The sequence below is a fragment of the Corvus brachyrhynchos genome, unplaced genomic scaffold (assembly GCF_000691975.1).
Source record: "Corvus brachyrhynchos isolate BGI_N302 unplaced genomic scaffold, ASM69197v1 scaffold705, whole genome shotgun sequence".
Taxonomy (NCBI): domain Eukaryota; kingdom Metazoa; phylum Chordata; class Aves; order Passeriformes; family Corvidae; genus Corvus; species Corvus brachyrhynchos.
In genome coordinates, this window is record NW_008238346.1 from 953,456 (window position 1) to 977,409 (window position 23,954).

Consider the following 23,954-nt stretch of genomic DNA (forward strand, 5'->3'; position numbering starts at 1 on the left):
AACAACAACAGAACAAACCCATCTGCATTCTGTTTGCAGTCTTTTGTGTTCCTTAAAAAATTTTGAAACATTGTAACACGCGTGAATCCCAGTAGTGGTTCTACTACATTGACCGTATCACCTTGATGTTTGGAGCAGCAACCTGCTACCATGAAGGTATGGAAGGAGGCAATTTTGGTGCTTCCAAAGCCTGTTGGTACAAGTCCCAAGCTTGTTGAAGGCAGTGACTCCAGAAAGCATCAGTGTTGCTTTCAGTATGTTTGCGTCTGGCATATCAAAGCTGTTCTTACCTGGCTCCCAGTTATGTGTCTGTATGAAACAAGTTCAGAGCAATTGCAAAGAAGGCAGAACAATCCTGTAGTTTCTTTTAAAACCAAACTCCTAACAGTGTTTTCTTAAATGGCTGGGGAACTAAGCGCTGCTGTTTCCCTGCCAGCCTTCTGCCTTTGCTAGTCATAAAAATGAGAATGCTTGTTATAAGGAAGTTAAAGCCTGCAGGTAGTAAAGTAGCTTTTTAAAGAATTAATTAGAAGTTGGATAAAATATATACCCATCTACCAAAGACTTCAAACTTTTTGTTGTTGCTGCTTTTTATTTTTAAGAGGCAAGGAGGGGTTTATAGCCGGGTTTCAGAATCTCTTAGCAACGCAGAATCATCTTTCAAAAGTTGAAGTTTTTGGTGAAGAAAATAGAAAGGAAAAAAAAAACTCTCACAAATTAAATTTTAAAGTATAATAAGTCTGGCCAAAAGATATTCTGAGAAACAATTTGCTAAAGATATCAGAGCCGACAATAAATCATTTAAATTGAATCATTTCAAGTACATCAGGAATGAACATCCTGCCAGACAGACTGGAGAGCTGATAGATGACTGAAGTATAGGAGAAATACATGGTGAAGATAAGGCACAGAATAAAAGTTAAATGATTTTTATCCAAGTTGACTTTGCTGAGAGATTTTAGGGCAGAACTTCACTTTGTAGGTCATATTTTGAGAATTGGTCTTAAATTGGAATGTTGGTAAAAAAGATTTTTAGAACATAGAAAACAAAAATAGCAAATTGCCAGGAGTAGATACCATTTGTCCAGGAGAGCTTATGGTAACCACCAGTGACAACATTGATCTGGCAACTGTGATCTGTTACTTAAAATGGCTGCAAGATCAGAGGCAGGAAGACAGGCAAACACAATCTCAATATATTAAAAGCATTCCAGGAATAGTCAGGGTACCACAGACCTGCAGGTCTGTACAGGCAAGTTGATATATTTCATTAGGAACAAAGACCACAAAATTGGTAAACGCGTGGGCAAATACGTGGGCAAAAATTTATCTCAGGATTTGAGGAAAGTGCACATGTGCATTTCAGATAGATGGCCTTTAACCTTAGGGTGGGACATGTAGTTATTTAGGTCTCTTTTTCCTCCTCTTCAGCTTGCAGAGTTGAACTTGCTGTTGGTGTCAGATGCAAGAAAAACCCCAGTCATTTGCTCTGTAATCATATAACTTTTTGAAAAACTTTTTAAAAAGGCAGAAACAGAACACTATACCACAATAGTAACTTTGTGATAAATTAGATGGATGTCAACAAATAACTGGATTATAGGGAATAGTGGACTGAAATTAACTGTATTGCCTCGAGAACACTAAATTATATGTATGTAGTAAAAAACTGTGACTGCTGATGTACATGAATTTAGATGTGGATGTTTGTTTAATTTTGGTCAATTTCTGACCACAAGGTGTAGGTGAAGCTTAGTTTGTGATAAGTGTGGCATGGTCAGTAAGGAGACTCCTATGAAATCTGCCAAGTCTGAATTTTCTCCTGTCTTCGTATGTGATTGGCACACGTCAGACTGAATGTTTGTGACTCTTTTTTACATTGCTGATAGCACACGATTCTTGGTAAGAAGATACACAATAAATAAGGTAAAGTGTCATCTTGGCATCAAATACTAGGCTTTAGGAAAAAAATGTTGTTTGGACTGAAAGTGGCTTCAAGCTTTTTCATGGCTACAGTCTCTTTAAGGTACTTAATGATGGTGAAATAGCTTTAAAGTGAAACAGATTTACTAGACCAGCTGAAAGGCCCTCTCCAGCATCTGTCAGCTGTGTACCAGTTTTGTACCAAAGAATTACAAAATGAGCAAAGGTTACCAGAAAGGTCAGGTTACTTCCATGGAAATATTTTCTCTGACCAAATCTGTCCTTTAAGCTTTGGGATATACACTGTAGATAAATTTGTGTTACTCTCTTTCAACCATAAAACATGAAGCTTGCACTGTTGCTGGTTTGCACATGTTGTGTCATATGGAAGAAAGCGTATATTTGTAGGTGGGTACTGATAAGCTTGTATGATTTAGAAAAGTATTCAAAAATACTTTCCTCTTCACCATAACTTAGTGTTGTGTGCTTGTCATGAATCATGCTGATTCAACCCTGGCTCATCTAACTGTCATATAAGGAGGGGAGCTTAAAGCAGCTTTTACAAAATACATTTTGGTGCAGTACATTCAATACATTTCACTGCAATAAACTCTTCATTGCCATGAATACAGCAAGGTGCTTGTAGTGGGCTGGTGGGTGCGAGGGGTTTGTTGCTGCTTTTACTCCACTTTCAGCATGAGCCATTAAAGGATTTCTAGTATAATGGAGTGCTTTGTTTATTTACGTCATGCTAACATTGAGATGTAGAGACTGTAGTACCACGTTGATGTCCAGAGGTGTGAGTTGTGCAACACATTTGCTAGCTTTTTGGCTCAGTTTTCTTTCTTGACAGCAACAATAAAATACAGAAGACAGTCTTTGAGATGCACGTTAGCTTCAAGCACTTACTGAGAATGGGAGAGAAAACATTGTCATTACTTTAAAAATCATTTATGGAACTTGTTAAACACTATTTCCTATTAAACTTGTTTGCTTTATAGTAGTCCACGTGGATGAACATTTTTGTAACGAAGTAAATTTGTGTTTTGATTGCGAACGCAATAAAATGTCTGCTACCTTTCTTCCATTCCTCCTTCCTTCACTTTTCCTCCTGCTCTGCTCCCTACCAGTTGAGATTTTATTTCTGTATATTTTTTAAGGAATTGGTCATATATTTTTACTTAATGATTGTTATGTTGGCAGCTCTTGCACTTGGTATTCTGAAACCTTGTTTGTGCCTGGTGACAGTTTCTCACAGCATATTTTAGTCTACACTCACACGGTTGCTGGGTCTTGGGATGTGCTTGGCACTGCAAGGTTCTTGTTTTATACTGTGTTATATCTCACTGCTGAGAATTAGTCAGTAATATGTGTTGTTGACTTAGGCAACATAAAAAAGACCTCTAGTTGTGAGATGCGTAGAAAAGTGTACTACCTGTTGTGCATGTGAATTGCAAGATTTTAATGAATAGGCTCTTGTTTTTAAATCTACCACTTAGATTTTTTTTTTTTTTCCCCCTGGGCTGACAAAATAGTTAAGTGATCTCTTCTAATATGTTCACGCTGTCTTGCCTGTAGCTTGTCAGTGTTTTAAAGCAGCACGTGCCTTGCATAACTCAAGATTTCTGCAATATCAATGCCTGCTTTTGGATTGCATGCCTCTGTTGGAACCAGTGTAAGTCTATGGTGCAGCCAATGAAGTCTAGATAATTACTCACTTCTTGCCAGAGAGAGCTTAATTAGACAGCGATTTCAAATGCTATGTAATTATCTAAAGTTAGGCAAAAAGAATCGCACTCTACGACTTAATGGTTTCACAAACACAAATGTTGAACACGAAGATGTTAAGTTTCAGTACTTCGTACATAATATAGATGATAAATGAAAACTGTTGCTTTAGGACTTAGGAATTTTTTCTTTCAAACTGGGGACTTTTAGACATTGAGCAACTTTGTTCCCGATACACATCTCGGAGAAAAACTTAAGTCATCCCAAGTGACTCACAAATTATTTAACCGTGAATTGTGAACTTCTCTTGCAAGTTCAGATGGTGCTATTTATCTTTAACCATTCTGTGATGTAAGCATTTCTAGGCACAATCAAAGAACTTCCCTATTTCAGTAATTATTCCAGAAAATGTGATATGTGTTCATTTTCAGCATGAGTAAAACAATTTGCTTGTGTTACAGCTGGATGTGAAAATTAGGGACTTTCTAAGCCCTTTCTGCATTCTTTTAGTGTGAAATTTTTTGCTGTGTATCAAATCTGAGAGGTGTGCACCACTAAACCTCACTATTACTCATCTGTAAGTCTGGTTTGGGACATAAGTGCTATGTGGGCTTGGAACCCTCTCTGCATCTGAATTTTAGCCTTAGTGACTAAAATTTATTTCCAGCTTGAAGCATCATGTCTAAATTAAAATGGTAAATCCTTAAGAGCAGAAGAATTGTGGTTTATTTCTGGGATAGATCTTTCATGCTTTTAAGCAATACTTAGATCTTGGATAGGTTTGCTGCACAAGAGAGAATTTTGCTCTGGAGAAGATGTAGCAAACAGAGAAGAGACTAGTCAGTGAAGAGCTGTGTTTAGTTAGCCAGTTGGCATATGTGCACTTGCAAGATTCACTTGAATGATTTCTATTTGTAGTGCTCAGCTGAGTTCTACTGATACAGTGAAACTTACTGTTATCGCTTTTAACATCTATCAGTATTTTCACAGCCTTCTATCAAAATATTGTTGAAAACTGAGCCTGAGAAACAAATTTGAAATCTATAACTAACACCCATTCTAGTTAAGTATGGCTGGGGGGAAAGTAATTTTTAAGCTATGTAATTTTTTTAAGGCATCTACAGCTCTTATCACCATTCCCTACTTTACTGAAATATCTTCTGTTTTGAGGTAGGTCTAGAAAAGCCTTTTATCCTTCTGGGATTTTTAGATTAAAGACTTCTCCAGGTTCTGCTGTTTAAGAATACCTTTGTCCTGTATAGTCCAGTATTGAGGATAAGTAGGATATTAAGAAATATAATTATTTGCATTGCAGCACTTCATGTGAAAAGAACTAATGGTCTTGGAAAGGTGGCCTACATACTTTGGAGGCCTTGGCATTGCTGAGTGTGATGTGACTGACTGATCACCTCTAGAAACTTTCTGTGCATGTTTCTAATATGTGGGAAAGACAGGTTTTGCTGTGGCAGACAATAAGCAATGTAGGAAATCATCCCCGAGTGGATTTGCCCAATGTTGAGTAGCTTAAAAAAAAATTGTGGGAAGAATGATGAGTGCTGCTCTTGCTTTCCAGTAGCAGTGGAACTATTCATGCAGCAATATAGTGAGATTACTTGCAGTCTAAATTGTGCTACACTTCTGATGTAAAAATGTGCTGCCTCTGTTTACCCTTTATTGAGTCATTGGTTCCAAGAGAGAAAAAAGAGATGGTATTTTAAGCCATTTGTACAAATTCCTATCTTCCAGTCAAACATAGGATTTGGATTTACTTTCCTTGGGAAGCTGAAATTACTGAAGATCCTCTGCTTTTGTATTTTCCAAATGATAACGCTGCATGTTTGTATAATAGTTTTGGAGATTATACCAATCTTTCAGAAGCATTGCTCTAAACTTTAGAGATCCTTTTTTAAAAAGGTAATGTTTAAATATTTCATCAATCTTGTTTGCTAGAAGGATATTTTTCTCCCATTTTTTTTATTACTGTATGGACATGATATTACAGTCTTATTTCTGCAGAATGTTTTTCTTTCCACACATTGGGGCACAAGCCTGTAGTTTTAGCAGACTCAGTTTATTCAGCAACATGCACAAGCTGGTACTTCATTGATTTCTTATAAAGGGAATGACCCTGTGATAGTTACTTCTTACCATAGGTACTGGTCTTGAAAATGGTCAAGTGAAAATACTTCCCTATTGGTGTCATTCTTTTGAATACCTGTGCAGATGATTGAGTGCTTCAGCCAGTGAAAAGGTGACCTGCTGCTACTAAAGATCAAAGGAGCTCTTTTTTACTGGTGGTATTGGAGCTGAAGAAAAAAATGCCAGTAATATATATTAGAAGTGTTTTGCTGTGTATGGCTTTACCCAGCAAGAAGGAATCAATTTGGAATTTTTAAATGGGGACTGGCTTGAATTGAGGGAGGAAAAAAAATACATGTTGTTTTTGTTTTTAAAATATATTAGAGGAAAAAATGAGCTTCTCATGTAAACTGGTGACTTCGAGTGGGATGAAATTTCCAGGGCTCAGCAGGGTGAGGTTTGTTGATGGTATCAATAGCATCCCCCTTTTATATACTCAAGGCCTTTCCTGAAATCCCAAGGATGACATAAGGGAATTTCATTCATAGGAAAGACTCTAAAGGACTGAATTCTGCCTTAAGTTCTGGAGCTTCAAGGCTGCAAGCATTGGTGAGATTACTTACCAATAAGTAGTAATTTCTTACTAATAAGTCTTACTCTCAAACAGATGGAGCTGAGTCTCTATAACAACTTTGCTGGGAAAGTGCGATCCCAAGTGAAAGTGACAGCTTTTGTAAAGTTCCCCCAAATCCCAAATCTGACATCAGCCAACGTAAAAGCACCTTGGCAGAGCTGATGTAGACGTGCAGGTTTCTGAGGTCATCCCACCTTGTCTCTGCCAGTGATGGTTGTGTCCTGCATGCTGAGCTTGGCTTTGCTGGCGGCTCCGCTTCCCCCCTCGACCGCCCTCTCCCCCAGATAACTTTATCCTCATAACACAGATACTCAGCACTCCAGTCTGGATTTCATTTCTTCTCCTTCAGCTCCGAGTGATCTCGCGCGCATTCCTGACGCGTTACCAGCAGCCCACATCTCCAATAGTGCCATATCAGCTTTCAGTGGCCAAAGCTCAGAGGGGAAACAGGCCAGTTCCTCCATGCGCAAACAGCTGGGCAGTTGTGGATGGAATTAATTGCTGATATGCACTGGCTGTGTTTTTCTTCTCTTGTCATTTCCTTTGCAGCTGTGAAAGGCAAGGTTTTAAGGCTTTGAAAACAGCTCAGACCTCAGTGGGAGTAATGTAGGAGTACTGAAATGTATGTGTAGATTAGGATTTGCGTACAAAATAAAACCTCTCCTAAGCTGTAACAACCAGCACTGTTGACGTTGATATTTAAATTCCAGGTGCATCTTCCAGAAGTAATTTCTGACTTTGGTTTTCCAGCTTGGGAAAAAAGGCTGTTTGAAGAGATTTGGATTTCTGGAAGCCATAATCATTGTTTTCTGAAAATCGGAGTCTGAAGTTGAGCACTGAAAGCAATATGTTAGGAAAATGGTTGTCTTCCATGTATAGTCTTGGAGCTATTATACAAAATGGACTGATGCTGCTTTAGCCAAATGTGAAACAGTCAAGTTGCTGAAAGTCATGTTCCAGGCCAGCAGTTATGGGAAATTTATCACGGGGTTGGAAAACACATATGTTATCAACAGGACTGCATGTCTGCCTCGAGGCTTCACCCAGCCCATAACAATCCAAAAACAAACCACCCATCACAAATCAAAAAATGCTGTCGAAAGTAGATTCTAAGCCCTAATGGTGTCAGAAGCTGCAGCATGCTGGGCTTAGTTGTTAAATCAGTGGAAAAATGTATGATACCTATTGTTGAAGATAATATTTTGTGAGCTTCCAGTATGCAAGTGCAACAGATATTTCCCCCTTTGTTTTTTAAACTGTTTTAAATGAGCTTTTGTTTTATGGAATTGTTATATCTCCCCTACTAGTAGGCTTATGCTGCCATGCAGTTTACTCAGGGGAAGATCTCTAAGCTCTTTTGCCAAAATAATTACAACTCTCCTAGGTATTTTACTAGCACACAGTATTTGCATATCGTATATTTATAAATAGTCTCGTACCTAGAATGGATTGTTTAAACAAATGCTCAAAAAAGATTTTGTTGTTTTAAGACCTGGTCTTAATAACTAAATAAATGAAGTTGTACAAATATGCTGAAAATGTCCCACCAGCTTGGGTTGTGCAACTCCTTGTGCCACAAGATGTGTATTTCAGAGGTCCCTCTGAAACCAAGGCCATTATTTGTGGTAAATACTGTGCAGAGTGAGGAAGGATTGACAAACCAAGATCTTAATAAATAAATAAATAAATATTGCACAACTCTTGAAAGGAGACAAACTTTCAGTCTCAGCACCCACATCGGCCAAACTCTTGCAGAGGCTGCTGCAGAGATTGTCCTTGCAGCAGATACAAAGGAGTGCATCCTTACATCCTAGTTTTTCAGCCTTCCATGCAAGGGATTTCCGCTGCGACCTTGTCTGTCATAGCTAACAGCACGCAAGGGGACACCAGCCCAAGTCTGGCTCACGTGGTATGCAGGAAGTTCAGCTGTAGTAATTTGATTGTGAATCTGAGCCAGAGAGTCAGTAACTCAAATCATGGCTGTTACTTCATAGAATGAAGGTTGGCTCTTTTAAAAGGCTTCTAGTTTTTATAGCTGAACAAAAGTTAATTATTACATAAGTTGTATGCTATACATATGCATATATATTTTCATATCTTATTATAAATATACATGTATCATAGACACCCTTTTCCATATCTGTCATACTAAGTACTTTTTTGGCAGGTAGCAGAAGTTATGGAAACAATTAAAATTCCTGTGCAACACTGGATTACTTATTTGTTTGGAACAGTGGGTGGTGTTACAGGGAGGGAAAAAAAGGCAGATCTGTACTTCAAAACCAAAGTGTAAAAGCATTCTGGAGTGGTTTTGCCAAAAGGTCTTTTTGTCAATTTGTGTTTGAACAGAAAGGTCTGAGTATCAGGAATAGAGTTTTGGGGTTTGCACTCTGGTGTATCTTGTTAGTAAATATTTGAGGAATTATAGAGCTGCAGTTGTTTTTATGACCAGTAACCAACAGGTGATCCTTTCAAGGCAATACAGTGTATGAGAACAGAGTTCTTAATTGCCCTGGAGTGTAAGAAGTTGTTAAAGTTTAGAAACTGGTTGTTCTCTGCTCTGCCTTCACTTTAATCTAGTGCCTGTCTGACTGAGAGATTAGGAGTAGCAAAAAACCCAACCAGTTTTAAGGAGCTCATATAGTAGCTGGGCAATTTAATTTCATCCAGCAGTGAGTATCTTGATCCGGAGAGTCTGCACTGTGTTTTCCTGTGGGTTACATGACAGGTTGGTGGCATGATTTGCTTTGCAAACCTGTAAATGAGTTCATGTTTGTGAATCTTTTAGCTGTGGTTTCTTTCTCCACCCTTTTCTTATGAATAAACTTGAAAAATATTTAGGACAAGATTTCTCTGGACTTGCCATGTCTGATGATATCTTTTTTAACTGTGGTCTTTGTATATATGTACTTCTAAAACAATTGGGAGGTGTGGTGCAGTGAGCTTCCTTGGAGGGAGGAACACTGTTAGTAAAGATTACTGATTCTGTGAGAAGAGTCAACTACAGAAAATGCTGCAACTAACACTGTGGCTGGGAGGAGTCTGTGGCTTTCGTTTTTAACTCCCTTTGGGTTTTGCCAGTGACTCGGAGCAGGGAAGTGTTTGGTCAGTTGTGGTGTAACAGTGAAAATATTCTTGTCTTCCTGACAGCTACATTTATCAATATAGTAATAAGTTCAGTGTCTTCAACAACCACCTGACCTGCTACATGAGGAAATTGTATGCAGTTAATAAATACTTTAGATTGTTCTGTATGTGACTGACAAGCCATAGTTGACTAATGAAATACAGGATTTGGCAGTACTAAAGCTCGAGACATCGTTGAGTGAACTTTGTGTAAGAGTGGGTTCATTCAATAAAAAATAAAAGGAGCATTTAAAGAGCCTTTTATTCCTTTCATAAAGATGCTTTGTGCTGTTGCAGTTGTGTGTTTGATAGAATGGTTGGGGATGGATGCTGCAGAAAGTTGTCTTGTAATTTGAGTGTCTTCTATTTGAGACCTGCATGATTTTTATCTTCGGTGTTGTGACATGACTGGTGAGTTACAGTTTCTGTGCTTGAATGGAGTTTCCCACTATAGTTAGTATTGACGTATCCATAAATGAGTCTGTTAGCATTGGCCATTCTGCATATTATGGGATGGATTGGGGGTTTGTTGGTTTAGGATTTTTTTTTTTTCTTTTTTAGGAAATGAGATCTGATTTTGCTTCTGCTTAAGCCAAGGAGAATGCCAGACTCAGTAGGACTGGGCTCAGAGTTTTGAGTATATGTTGGCAGCTAAAGTGAACACAGCCACATGGGGCACAGGGCTGATTCTGCTGTACCATGGTTCCCTGTACCTTTGAGGTTTTAATTTTAAGTCTGTGAAATAAAATAAATTGAATGTTTTGGTTTGTGGTTGAGTTTGGTTTTGGGTTGTTGTTTTACTTGTTGGTTTTGGGTTTTTTTATAGGTAGGTAGTCTTGATGTGTTTTAGCACATGGCTCTAAAACAGTTCGTTGCTGGTCTCACAGTCGCGGCAATTGTTGCGCTGTAGTTCCTCAGCTCCCTTTACTGTATCAAAGTAGTTCAGCCTCTGTGAGTATGTGTGCTAATGGGTTTTTATAGTGTGTGAGTAGTAGTAGACTAGAAACTCTCCCATATTAGTCATTGCAGTGTGATAGATAATAGAGAAGTCTGTTCTCATTTAAAGCTATAGCCGAGTGCATGAGGCAGCCTTCATTAATATATACTGCAACTGCATCAAATTTCTTCAATTACATCAGAGAGATTCTTACGATAAAGGCATGACCAGCTAGTTTTAAATTGTCTGTTAAATTCAATTTCCTAGTATCCAAAAAAAAAAGTACCCAAGTATTTTAAAATACATAAACCGGGGAGAAGAGATGAAAAAAAAGCTTCTAACTTCCAGTAGATTAATCATGCTTTCAACATCTGGAACGAAGGTTTTTCTTAAACACAGTTTTGAGACATGCAGTATTAATCCCAAAGCTTTGTGAGGGCATGCAGAGCTTAGCCTAGGAGGCAGATACTGAGTTCTGGCATTAGTTTTTTTTGCATTGTTTCCACATTCTGGCACTCCAGTCCATTTCCTCGCCTCACTGAGCACTGAAAGGGACATAAATTGACATAACTAGATTTTTGTGACTGGGGCAAGGGAAGCAGCCTGAAAGATAAACTTTAACCTGTCATCCTGTCAACAAATTTGCATTGTTACAAAAGTAAGAATTTATACATCATGGAGTCAAGAATAGTATGTAGGGACAATGCATTAAGATAAAGAAAGTGCATATCTGAAGTTATATTTTTTTCAGCCTAAAAATAGAGTCTAAACATCCCACTGTCTGATTTGCTTTTCCATAAAAAAATTTACTTTTTCATTTTTCTGTCATAAAAAAAGCTTTGAGTACTCTCACTGGCCTAAAGCAAGGAAGTTTGAACTACGACAAAAGTTAATGGGAAAGTAATGGGAGAATTTGGCCTGTCCCTGTAGTTTTGGGACTTCAAGCTTCTCTAAGCAGTCTATACTGTGTCTTGAGCATGCTGCAGTTCAGTTATGCAACCTTGGGAAATTTCTCTCCCTCTGAATGCACTCTGCCTTTATTAAGGCTAATGGGAGTCATGTGTTCATGTCAGTGGGAAAGCAGACCCTTAAAAATCTTTCTGGTAGATTTGGTGGAAACAGAGCTCACGTTCGTTATTGCTGTTCTGGGCAGTTGGATGTCTCATTAGCGGAATGTTAATGATGTTCAGTGAACTTCATTATTGGACGAGAGGATGTGGTGAAAATATAAAACAAGTGACTTTTCAATCTTACAATTTCCTGTATTGTTGGATTAATTTCTGCCTGTTGTGTCCTTTCTCCCATCCCAGTACTTACACATTATTACCTGGAGTCTGGTGGATGTGGTACTGGGGGTGCTTCAGCCCTGCTGTCGGGGCTCTCTGCCCTGAGCCCGTGCTATGTTCCCCTCTCCTGGGAAACTTACAGAGCAACCATCAGATTTTCAATCCTTCTGCAGCTTCAGGCAGGGAGCAGGTTATAAACATCCAGCAGGTTTTAGCCGTGGGACTGTCAATGCGGTATCTTTACAGGGACCGCCATGTGTGGAGGGAGCAAACACGGCTTTGCACAGCCCTGCGGGGAAGATGGCAGTGAGACCCACGCCATCCCTTCACTGAGCAGATGTTCCTGCCTGCCCCCACTAACAAAAACAAACCCACCATCTCCCCGCCAAGCCGCAGGATGGGCTGGCCCCGACGTGAGGCCGAGCCCTTGGCCGGCGGTGGGAATTCGCTTACCCTCGGAAAACGCGGCCTTTCGTTTTATCTAGCCGAGGCAACCGCAGGGGAACAATGGGTTATTAGAGCATTGGAACAAGGCAGGCTTTGAGTGACCCCTGCGTTACTGTGTTGTGCAGGCGAGGCTAAAAGGAGAGATTGGCGGCCCTCAGAGTTAATTTGGCAGCTGGTGCGTGGGGGCCTGGGCTGGTGGTGGGTGTGAGGCGAGGGTGGCCATGGAGGGAGCAGGGAGGGCTTCCCCTCAGAGCTGTCTCTGGGAAAGGGGAAGAAGTAAACACAGAAACAGAGAGCTGGCAGAGTTAAAAGTGTTCAGTTCGTTTTTTCTTTCTAGTACAAAATCTGTTTTCCTTCATTCTTCAGCTTTTAAGACAAAACTGTTACCTTGCTGATTTTTGTCGCTGTGACAGTAAGAGTGGCTGGCAATGGCTGAATGGCAGGTGAAGTGTCCGGTCACAAGCAGAAAGGTGCTGGCCTCCCCAGTTTTTCATGGAATGGCACAGACAGGCTTTCACGTCCCGTGCAAGGTCTGAACGTTGTGATCTTAAATGTAGCGTTTGGAGGTGTCGTCCTCCCTGAGGCTCGTCCTCCCTGAGGCTGTGCACATCTGTAAGCAGTTAGGTAGATTATCCCATTGACATCTCAGAAATTACAGTCCCAGAATCACAGAATAAACTGAGTTGGAAGGGACCCACAAAAACCAAGTCCAGCTCTTAGCCCTGTAAAGAAACATCCCCCAGAATCACACCACATGCCTGAGAGCATTGTCCAAGCACTTCTTGACCTCTGTCAGACTTGGTGCTGTGATCAGTGCCCTGGGGAGCCCGTTCCAGTGCCCAACCACCCTCTAGGGGAAGAACCTTTTTCTCATGTCTAACTTTCTGTACTAAGAATTTGTTTTTCCAGAGGAATAAGGATGTAGGGCAATGTTTTAATCTACCAGCAAGGTATGTTCCATCTATGTGTGTTGCTGGTCTTAAAGGTGCACTGTAAGTATAAGCGCTCAAATTTCAGTGCTGGTAAAATAAGTAGAGCTGCAGAGTGGACATGAATTTTGAGAAAATCCAGAAGGAACACAACATTCAGATGTTTGCCAGTAGCAATACTCATCTTTTGTAAAGCAGAAACCAGTTTTTTAGTTCCTCAGCTTTCACTTGCACACATACCCCTAAAAACAAAAAAAAAGAAACCAGCCTTCCTGATAACACTTGAGACTGTCTTGGGTAGAATTTTCCTGCCTCCAGGGCTGGAGGAGGAGCCCATCCAGTGAGTTATTTGTAGGTCAGTTGTCTTTCCATGATGAAGAATAACAAGGTGATGAAACGAGCTTTATCTTCTGCACTGGTGTATCTATTTCATGTTGAGATTTTATGTGTATGTTTTAATGTGTGTTTTCTCAAAGCATGTAATAATGAAGAATTGTGGCATCCCCTTCCTGGGTAGTTATCTACTCAATATGCAAATGTATTCCCAATGCCCTGAGTAGAAGCCTGCTGGAAGCCTCCCAGTCAGTCCTCACTGAGCAGTTCCTGCATTGCACCTGAGTGTCCAGAACCAAAGACTTTGCTGTCACTTTGACGGAAGCAAAACAGGCTCTCCATGAAGGAGGAAATATTTAATAGTTATGATGTGCACATATTTCTTTTTTCTTTTTTTTTTTTTTTTTTTTTTTTTTTTTAATCAGTTGGGGAAAAACAAGCGAGGGCAGCAGCTGTGCCATGTGAGCGAGTGTGTCATGAGCCTGCTGGGCAAGGCATAGTGAAGGGCATTATTCTGCTGGGAGGTTGGCACTGGCCATGGCCCTCCAGAGTTGCCACAAAGGATTTTCTGTTCGACATCTAACGCAACAAGCACATTCATATGTTTGCAGAGGGTTGCCATGGAAACCATGTAAACTGTGATGCTGGCAGACAGAGGCAAAGGTTATACTATTGTAGAGGCCCTTTTGTATTCTCTTTAAATGTTTCAGAGCAGCTATATTTCTTAACTGATACTCTCAGCCTATGCAGCAATTTGTTCAGATTTTTGGTTTGGTCTTCTGTTTTTCCTCCTTTTTTTCCCCCTTGTTTTTTTCATGGCTGTACTGAGGAGGTCAGATGAGAAGTAAGAATAGCAATGAAAATGTGGTACTCATTTTTATTTTTTTTACATAGGATCACTTGAGTTTCATTATTTGAATTGATTTATCTTTCTGTTAGTGATAATGATGCAATTGGAAATGGAAGAAGAAGGCACAAAAAAAGAGAATTCAACCTATTCTGCTCCTACTAGTACATTTCTCTTTTTTTTTTTTGAGTGCTTTCATTGCTCAGGTAGAACTGACTTGGGTCATTGCTCACCAGCACTTGGGGAATTTTCAATGCTGGTCTCCTTTCAGAACTATGAACTTATGCTATTTATAGATAGCAGTTTTAACACTGGCTAGTCTTTAGTATGCTTTGAGGGTTCATGCGTTTTTAAACTTACCATACTAATTTAAATTTCCAGACATACCTATTGCTTTGTTCATGTTTCAGGAAGTACTCCCACCATGGCCACAAAAGCCACTTATTAAGATGAAAGAAAATTTTTGGCTCTTCTATAGGATTATCCAAGTCCGTTTTGGTTGTCCATGTTTGCAAAATTATGCTTGTTCACAGGCTCAGCTTAATTATTATGGGAGGTTATTTTAAATGACTGAACCTGTGTCTGGGCTCATGATGCAGGTCAGAGAGAGGTCCAGGTACTGCTTGTTCACCTGCTGCTCTATGAAGATGAGATGTTACCTGATCACGCTGTGCATGTATTCATTCCTGCCACTTAACTTTTGAACCTATTGGTTACTTTAAGCCAAACTTGGTACAAAAGTAAAAACATAATTTGCTTACGCTTTACAGGAGTTGAGATCTGGTTAAAGATGTAGAATTTTGATGCTGAGCAGCATCCTCAGTACTTAAACAGCAACCTCAGTACTTGAAGTACAAGTTGTTCAGTCCATCTCATTATAGGGTACTGACTAAAAAAATGTCCAAGTGTAGATAATTAATGGAACTCCATCACAAGTTTGCAGAATCAAGAGACAAACTCTTCAGTTTTCAAGACTAAAACATACTTTGCTACAAAAAGGGCAAAAACCTTCTAGGTGTATAAAATATTACCATCTTTAATAGACAAGTAACCTCAAGGCATTGTGTTTCTGAACTTGTGAAAGTGCCGTCACAATTACACAAGGCAGCGCTTAGTAATTACTTTTTGTGGATACAAGGATAAAACAGCCAACTTGGAGAGCTTACTGTTGAGGGTGATAGTTTCTAACAGAGAATGAAAAGGTGGAATGTGCTCTTAGCTCAGGATGGCTGCTGATTTACTTTTGGACAGCCAGGCATGCACCATGCCAGGAGCGGCCAGGAAGGGATGAATTTGTTTGTTTACTTATTTCTCGTGTTTTGCTATTTATATATCAGATGTATCACATCAGATGCTTCACATCCAGTGCCTCGTGAATGTGATGGTTAAAAATAACTTCAAAAAACTAAACTGTCCATTTTAGTCTTCTAGAAACCACTGGTCTTCCAGTCCAATATCACACAGTTACAAACAACACGTTGAATATGACATGAAAATGAACACAGGATAGATGTAATGAAAACCTTTCTTCAAGTTTCATCCAGCATAACTGTATAATTGCACTCTCTGAGGGACGGGGGTTGTCTGCCAGGTAGGAGCGTTTCTCATTATGAATTCCAGTTTTCTGAGTTTGAAGCCAGAAGTCTCAAGAAAAAGTGTGTTCATGTAGCACAAAACTTTGCATGCTTTCATTGCATCATACTGACTGCTTTGCAGTACAAACTTTGATTAGTTTTGATAATTTATCACAGAGAGAGAACATGTACTGGTGAGGCAGGCCGAAATCAAAATTCCATAGCAATTTGCCAGGGAATTAAAAAGAACAAAATTATAAACCCACAGCAACCCACAAATGGCATCTTACATGCTTGTTTCAATGCACACTGGAAGCATCACTCAATTTTAAGATAAAAATAGAAATCCAGCTATCTCCCTGCCCAAAATAATGCAATAAATTAGCAAGTTGGAGCAACACATCTTACAAGGAAAAAAAAATCTAAATACTTGCCAACTCTAAAAGGAGCACCTACTCCTACTCTTCCAGACTCCTGAGACCAGATTAATCCTGCAGATTCCTTTTTTCCTCTTTGGATTAAGAAATGAGTTCCAAAGAATGATGTGGTTCCTCCTCATCCCCACTGTGGTTAAGGCAGAGCTCTGGCTGCCCTGGGTCAGTGTCGTCCTCCACAGCATTCCAGCACGTCTGTGAGAGCTGTCATGAAGGAGCCCTTGGCAAGCATCTAATCACCTATTATTCAGCACTTTATTAATCAAGTTCTGTGGTATTTTTTTAGCATGTTCTTCCACTTATACGGAGATCTTTAAGTCTTCGAACAGTGTTAGGTCTTTACAGATGTTTATAAAAACCCCACAAAGCACCCAACACAAAAGTGAAAAAAAAACCTGAAAGACCTAGAAAATACATTACTTTATTTATCAAGCAGATGTAAGCTCTATATCCTCAGACATTTTTCTGTATCATCGGTAATTTTCTTATGGTATAAGCTGGAATGCTGTTTCCCTAGGATGAGTTCCATGAGTTATTCAAATATTCAAAAAAAAAGCATCGCCAAAACTCAGAACACAATGTCATTTTTCTAAAAATTGCTAATTGATTTTTAAATTTGTTCCTTTTAATTCTTAATGTTATGGTTGAGAGAAGAATTTGCCTCTACATCTCAGGCTCTGAACTTCAGCCCATGGGTAACATGTCAGATACTTCCACTCAATATAAACATACATGGGTTTAATTGCAAACAAGCAAGTAGCATTTTCAGGCCAGGTTTACAAATGAGCTTTGGAAATTAAAATAAAACAATTCTTATGTATTTAGTTTTATCTAGGAGACAGATCCATCTAATATATTTGTTGGCTTCAGAATGTTCTTGAAATTACAAACAAAAAAAGCCAGTAGAAGTCAAAATTGAAAGAATTGTTTGAGGAAGGATTTGAGGGAGAGTCTTTAGTGTTGCATGTGACTGATCAAAGGCTGCACATGCCTTCAAAATTATAACTGAGAGTCTCTGCAACTGTAATTCTGAGTTACTGGTGCTGCAGTTCATTCAAGTCCCTGGTTAGAGGAGAAACCAGGAAGCTCTTCTTCCCTTGCATGACAATGCTGTAGTATAAAGTAAGTGTCTTCTGAAGCAGTCTGGGGTGGATGATTGCTTGTACCACTTTGGCTGCTGGGAAGTTCTGTTCCCAGTATGTTGGACCATCTCCTCTTTAGATATGAAATATTCATGCTTCATGCAACTGAGATCAAAAGAGAGGATGGTTTAACTCTCTAGGACAAGTGTCCGATGTCAGCTGGTTTTCCATTCTAGGAACAATCAGAGATGTGTGCAAGTCCCCATGATTTTGTGTAGCATGCCAGGGTGCATCCATGCTCTGTAATATCAGAGTAGTTTGTTGTGGAGTGTCCTTTATTTTATCCAAGTTTCCAGAGCTTACAAGTAACGATGGAGGAGGAGAATTACAGGATAACAGTAGATAATTGCTTGCTTGCCCTGGAAAATAATAGTAACCTAATTATGAAATATTTATATATTCTGCTTTTGACTTTAAAAATACTGCTCTTACTACTGGGCTTGATGCTGACTCACCCTACTCCTCACTGTGTGTCTTACCAAAGCTTTTGTTAGTAAATCTTCAGCACTTGTTCAGGGATGTGCTGGCTGCTTCTCTGAGCACATCTGCTTCTCTGTTCAGTGCTGTGGTTAAGTCCAAAGTGCCTCAGCCATCAGTTAGGCTTGCTTGAAATTCAGTGGAATAGTTTCCATTCCTGAAGGTGTGGAAGACCTTTGGCTCTCTAAATTCAATTTGCTTTTCTCATACCATGAGTAAAAGGTGGCAGAGACAAGAAGGAGGTCAAATTCAGGCCAAGTCAATTGAGATTGATGTACATATTTATATAGCTTAAACTTTAAATGCAAATGAAACTTTTTTGCATTTGCTAGTTGGGTAGTTTATTGGGGGGAGGGGGTTAATTATTTTCAAGCAAGCTGAAGACAATATTAACCATGTGACTACATACAGAAAAAGTGTTTCTCACCACTGTAAATCCTAGGGATTTCCCTGGGAAGGATAATTAAAGCAACATGCTGTGAACGCAGCTAATAAAGTAGTTGCCTTTTGAACTCTTGAGTAGGGCAGCCAGGCCCTTGTGGCCCTGCTCTGCTCCACACTTTCCCCTGCTCTCCACCCCCAGATTATTTTTAACCCAGATGCCTTTGTGTAACCACTGCAGACTCAAGCTTCATGGAGAGGTGTGCTTAGCACAAGTAGGGAATGGCATTTTCAGAGGTGGGGGACTGAAGCACGTGCACTGGGAGGGGCAGGATTGCCTCGAGGCAGCCAGGAAAACATGAAAAATTGTAGCATAAGGTATGTTTAACTTAAGTCCTCTAAAGATGATGATTTTGTAAGTATTAGGGATGCAACTATAACCTCCATCAAATTCTGCATGTTTGCTAACTTTTCTCATGTTATGTTTTGACAGTCACAAACATTTATTTGTAAATGCACCAAGGAAGGGAAAAAATTGTTCCTTATGCTAAGGCAAAACTAATTTTGGTAATGGAGAAAAAAGAAAGTCTTCGAGTCTTGAATGGGGTGAGAAAAGACACTCTCAGTATAATCTGTGAATAGTTATTTACAGTTTTTTGTCCCTTATGCCATCTCATGGCTGATTTAGTCCTATTAACAGAGCCTTCCCTCTACACCTCAGTTTGAGCTTGCCTTTTTTAAGCATTTGCTAGAATAAGGGGATAGCTCTTTTCTCACAACACCTAAGGTTTTTTTCCTTGCTCATGGCCAATCAGTGGCAATGTGATTGCTGCACAATCAGGCCTAGGCTTGGCTGGCATTATTTGTCTCGCACTTCCATCAATCCCTAAAATTACTGTTTGTAAATGATAGTTAAAAACCCTAATAGAGCCATAACATTCCAACTAAGCCTCCTCTTATGCAAAATCAATATATGTTGTTGTGCTGTTTTATTTAAAATATTTTGAGTTTTTAACTATACCTATCATAAATTAGCTTTTTTGAAATGCTCTTGTTTTCTGTTAAATGTGAAAATGATGTATAAGTCAGTAAAATGTTAAAATTCCTTTTTTGTGAGGCTAGCCAATTTATTTTGACATAGTCAAGCTGATATTGGTGTATTAATGTGACTTATGTTATTGCTCTTCATATAAAATTTATGGCAGAGTGATTCAGAGATCCCAAGATGAACTGGGGAGACTTGTTCAGGGTGTGGTGCATAATATTAATGAAGATATGATTTGTCCTGAAGACTGTATGATCGAAGACCTGGCACAATTTCATCTTTTCCTCAAGTTTCCAGTTACAAATGTCCTACTGAGATTAGCTGTTGGCCAGGTTTCCCAGCTCTCACTTGTGAGTTATGGAGGGCGTTGAGCTGCAATTCTGTATGGTCAAGTGCATGGTGGTGGTCTTAAATGGTGTCTACACAGAGCTGTCAGGATTTGATGTGAAGAGAGAGGAGCTCCAGGGGATTTGGGCTATAAAAAGGTTTGGCTGCGTGCTGCCATACACAAGATCGATCGTTCATGTAAATATTTGTAAAATCCAGCAGTTGCCTTGTGTCGATCATCTGGATTGCCCACCGTCACAGCCTCTGACCCGCCAGCAAAACCCAGGAGGCAGCTGCTTTGGCCATGGCATTTCTCAGGGTAATGAAACTGCCATAAATCACAAAGGCTTTTCGTGTGCCCCAGGATCGATAAGAGGTGTCCTGCTCTCCAATGTCACACGTCGTACCAGTGACCCAGCAGGGCTCTTCCAGGCTGCTGGGAGTAGTCCTTGTTACTCCAAATGGCTCTATCCAGGTTGATGTGAATCAATGGATTTTAAAAAAAATTTTTACATGACAGACTTGTTTCTTCTGCTCCATAACCTTATGTAGATCTGCATATAAAGTGGAATTATTTTCCTCTGCATCTGTGCAGGTCAGGGACAGCCCGAGAAAAAAGTCACCAGAGGAAGCTGGAGACTTTACAAGAGACGGAGAGTGTTGCAAAATATGGAAGGCTGTGGCTGCAATCAGCTTTTCCAGTTAAGTTTTTTTACAGAGAACTTCTTAGTTTATACTGTGGAAGAACCCGGGTTTCATGTTTTTCAAATGACACAGGGACATTGTTCAGCCATTGTCGATGTGTGTGGGTTATGTGTGTGCCTACTTTCACAGCTTAATGCGGATAAGTGGTACCAGAATGTAATCTTTTAATTTAGCTCTCTGTTGTCTACTGACTCGTGAAATATTTTTAGGTAACTTAAGCACAAATGATTATGTAGATAAGCAAAGGCAAGTCTTTAAAAATAAAAAAGAAGTGCTTTTTATTGTCACTTGCGTGAATTGTTTCACCAATAAGCTCTGGATTACTCCTCTGCTACTTATCTGTAATCAGTTTGCTTGTGTGACTGAGTTTATTCTGACTTGTATGATTTGTGTACAGAACATTGTATTCTCAAAATGTTCGTATTGTCTGCGCAATCTTAACAATTTTTGTGAAAACAAGAGAACATTTTATGGAGTGAAATGAGGAAACCTGTACACTGCTGACTGCTCAGGTGTCTCACAATGCAGTGATGGCAACAGCCCAGTTATGTACTGCCTTTCCTTGGCACAAGAGGTTCCGTAGTGGGCAGGGTGGAGCCTAGATCTGAACTCTCAGGGTTGCGCTTTTCAGACCAGTTTTGTCTTTTATCATACCGACTCTCAGAAAAGGGTGACTGGAACTTGCTTATCAAGGGTTCCCTCCCTTTTTTCTCCGTGAAAAACTCACGCAACATTGAAGGAATAGCAAATGTGAATGATTAAAGTAGTTTGGGTCTACAGGGTTAAGCATGCAAGTTCGTTTATGAGACTCAACACATGCAAATAGCATTTATGGCCATGTGGTAGAGCATATTGGATGCATCAAACCAGCATTCTAAGCTCCAGAAGTTTTTTCCCCACTGCTTGTGCTAAAAAATGTTGGCAGGCCAGCCTGCAAATGTGGAGGTGCAGACTGCACCTGCTACAGGCGGAGTGCATTACAAGAAGCCTTCCTTAACAGAGAAAAAACATCACCCCTGCAGTTGAAGGTAAAGCTACAGGCCTCAAATTCTCATATTCTGTGTGCTTGTCAGCAACCCACTTAGTTCTCACTTCTTGACAATAAGTGTGTCTGGCTCAGTTCCAGTTTACACTGAATAAAGTGTGAGTTGCACAACTTGACTATTTGTGTTGACTTCAACATTGCACCATATAATTGGGAAAAAATAATGCTTTAGATTTAACACAGCAATACAGAAACAAGGTTCAAATGTACTCTAGTGCTTATTTCTTAGGAAAAAATGTGTCTTGTTGCCATATAGTCTCTTTAATGTGGTGTCTGAAAGAGATGATAATTTTATTAGCTTGCTGTGTTTAAAAGCAGAGGGACTTAAATATGCAGTGCTGGATTAGACTATTTGATTAGTAAACAGTTCGGGCTGTAGTATGACAAATTGTTTATGGCTGCATTGCTACTGCAAGAAATGGTATTAGACACTCCTGTATCATCCTTATCTTTATTTCAGAACAAGCATTCATGTAGATATGCAGTTAACTGGCAGGGGAACTGATACAGTTGAAAATTAATCCATTAAAAAAAAAAAAAACCTTAAGAAACCCTTACAAGCATTTGCTGGTATGAATCTGAACATGTGTTAAAGGGAGAGAGTTTGAATGGCTGGGCAGGTTAGGGGGAGGTATGACTACTTTAATTTTTAAATGCAAATTAATTTGTGTCAGTTTAAGGGTGTCGTTTGGCTTAAGTGTTGGTGTATAGAATTACTGTGTATTAGTAAAATGAGTTTATAAAATGTTGAACAAATCCTACCTAAGTATTTTCACCTCCACAAAATGAGTTTAGAAAATGCTAATGTCTGAACACACATCTTACTCACCTGAACAATGTGTAAAGTAAGAAAATCCCAAATCCATTGTAACATTTTAAAAGGAAAAGAAAATTTGTCAACTCAGATATTTATGGTATTTGATGTCCTCATCAGGTGAATTTCAGAATGAATTTAATTTTGAGGTGCTTATCCAATTTTTTTTTGCCTTAGAGGAGTTGCAATTATTCATTTCTATGTCATCACTAAAATGTATGGGAGGGAGGATGAACAATTGACTTTCTAGTCCAGAAAATAGCGTTGGTGACCCTCTTCTCAGTCTGTATTCTCCTACCTATTTCCCCATCCCTCTCAAGCATTCTCCCATATTCCTGAAGTGTGTGTGTTGCTGCCAGCTGACGTACGTAGCTGACAGTGTTTGCTAAAGCCAAATCTTTGATTCAGACTGGAACCTGTTTCATAGGGAGGCTGGAACTGAGATCAAGAGACGCCCAGTTTGCTTCCAACAAGTCTCCTGGCAGACAAGATATTGGAGGGGGGTGGGGGAGAGAAAGAGCAGACTGTTCCTTAAAAACAAGCAGGCGAGAAATTGCAGGAGCAGAACAGCTCAACGTGCTCCTGAGAAAGGAACTGCTCAGATGCGGCGCAGTCCAGCTCGAGTGCTCAGACCCCAAATCAGTCGCACCAGTTAATGATGCTGTGCACACACTGCTGGTTTGCAGTGCTGGGAACTCTCAGTAAGATGGATTGCACTGCATAGAGAAAATGGAGATGTCTGAAACCAGCCAGAAAAGATCAGCGTAAAAGGTAGGTTAATGTTCTGTTGCTAGGTGATCTAATAATTTGGTCCCTTTTCTGTTACTCTGTCTGGTGGTATTTATTTTTATATACATTCAGTACATTATGAAAGATATAAATATATCAAGTCAGTGCTTTCGGGGGGGCTCTTTCTCAATATAAATTTTTCTCACATTTGGACTCTTGCACTTTTGTTTTACTTTAGTACTTCTTGTTTCTCTGACCTCATTATTATTTTGAGCTGGTTTTGTCATTTGACATTGAAAATAGTTATTGCAACAAAAGCAGCACAGCAGGTTACTTAGACTTTACAAAGTGTCAGATGGGGATGTTCAGGATGTAATGTTGCAACCTAAAATCAACAGTCCCAAGTTCCTGGAATAAATTAAAGCTTTAGTTAAATAAAACTTACTCCTAAGTAGAGAGATACACAGCTTCCTGACAGAGGGGTATGTTCTACTTTCTCTCTGTAGCCCAGTTACGGGTATGAAATACAGAACAGGATATGGAAGCCAAGCCCATGAGCTATATAAGGCATCAAAGCATGGGAGGGCACGACCTGTTTTCTTTTGTATCAGAATTCAGTTCAGCATGAACCGGGAGGGCAGAACTAGGAGGGGGAAGTGGTGTTAAATTAACAAGTTACGTTGTAGCAAGAGCTCGTGAAGCCTTTTTGTTTCACGGGTCCTTAAAAGTATTTTTAGGGGAGGTGAGGATTCCGTGTAACAAAAATGTATCCATTCTGACTTTCTCTTCTTGTATTGGCCCCACATTGGAGCAGTTGAACCATCTATGGGAAAACTGCTCTTCTCTATGCTTTGAATCTCTCTTTAGCGTGTCAGCATCTGCATGTTAGGCCAAAATGTGGGCTAGAATGTGTGTCTGAGTGGAGCAAGAGTGATGGCTCTCACCAAGATAGAATCAGATCTGCTTATGTTTGACTTCTCTGTGTATGTTTGTCCTTTCTGACCAGTCAAGA

The 23,954-nt window shown here is 39.6% G+C and overlaps 1 protein-coding gene and 1 long non-coding RNA gene across 4 annotated transcripts in view; one reads left to right on the top strand and one right to left on the bottom strand.

Moving 5' to 3' along the window:
• ADD3 (adducin 3) overlaps positions 1 to 23,954 on the top strand; it is a 67,233-nt gene that overhangs the window by 14,661 nt on the left and 28,618 nt on the right. Inside the window, exon 1 of one of the 3 annotated variants that reach the window (XM_008634405.2) lies at positions 22,694 to 22,984. The exons of the other annotated variants lie outside the window; for them this stretch is intronic. The gene's annotated coding sequence lies outside the window, so the exon portion shown is untranslated. Of the gene's footprint in view, positions 1 to 22,693; positions 22,985 to 23,954 lie in introns of those variants that run through there. 3 annotated transcript variants of the gene reach the window in all.
• LOC108446947 lies at positions 5,692 to 13,035 on the bottom strand. The gene is made up of 3 exons (XR_001862287.1): positions 12,548 to 13,035; positions 11,755 to 12,002; positions 5,692 to 6,913 (listed from the first exon to the last, which is right to left on the bottom strand). It is a non-coding gene; the product is annotated as an uncharacterized LOC108446947 (long non-coding RNA).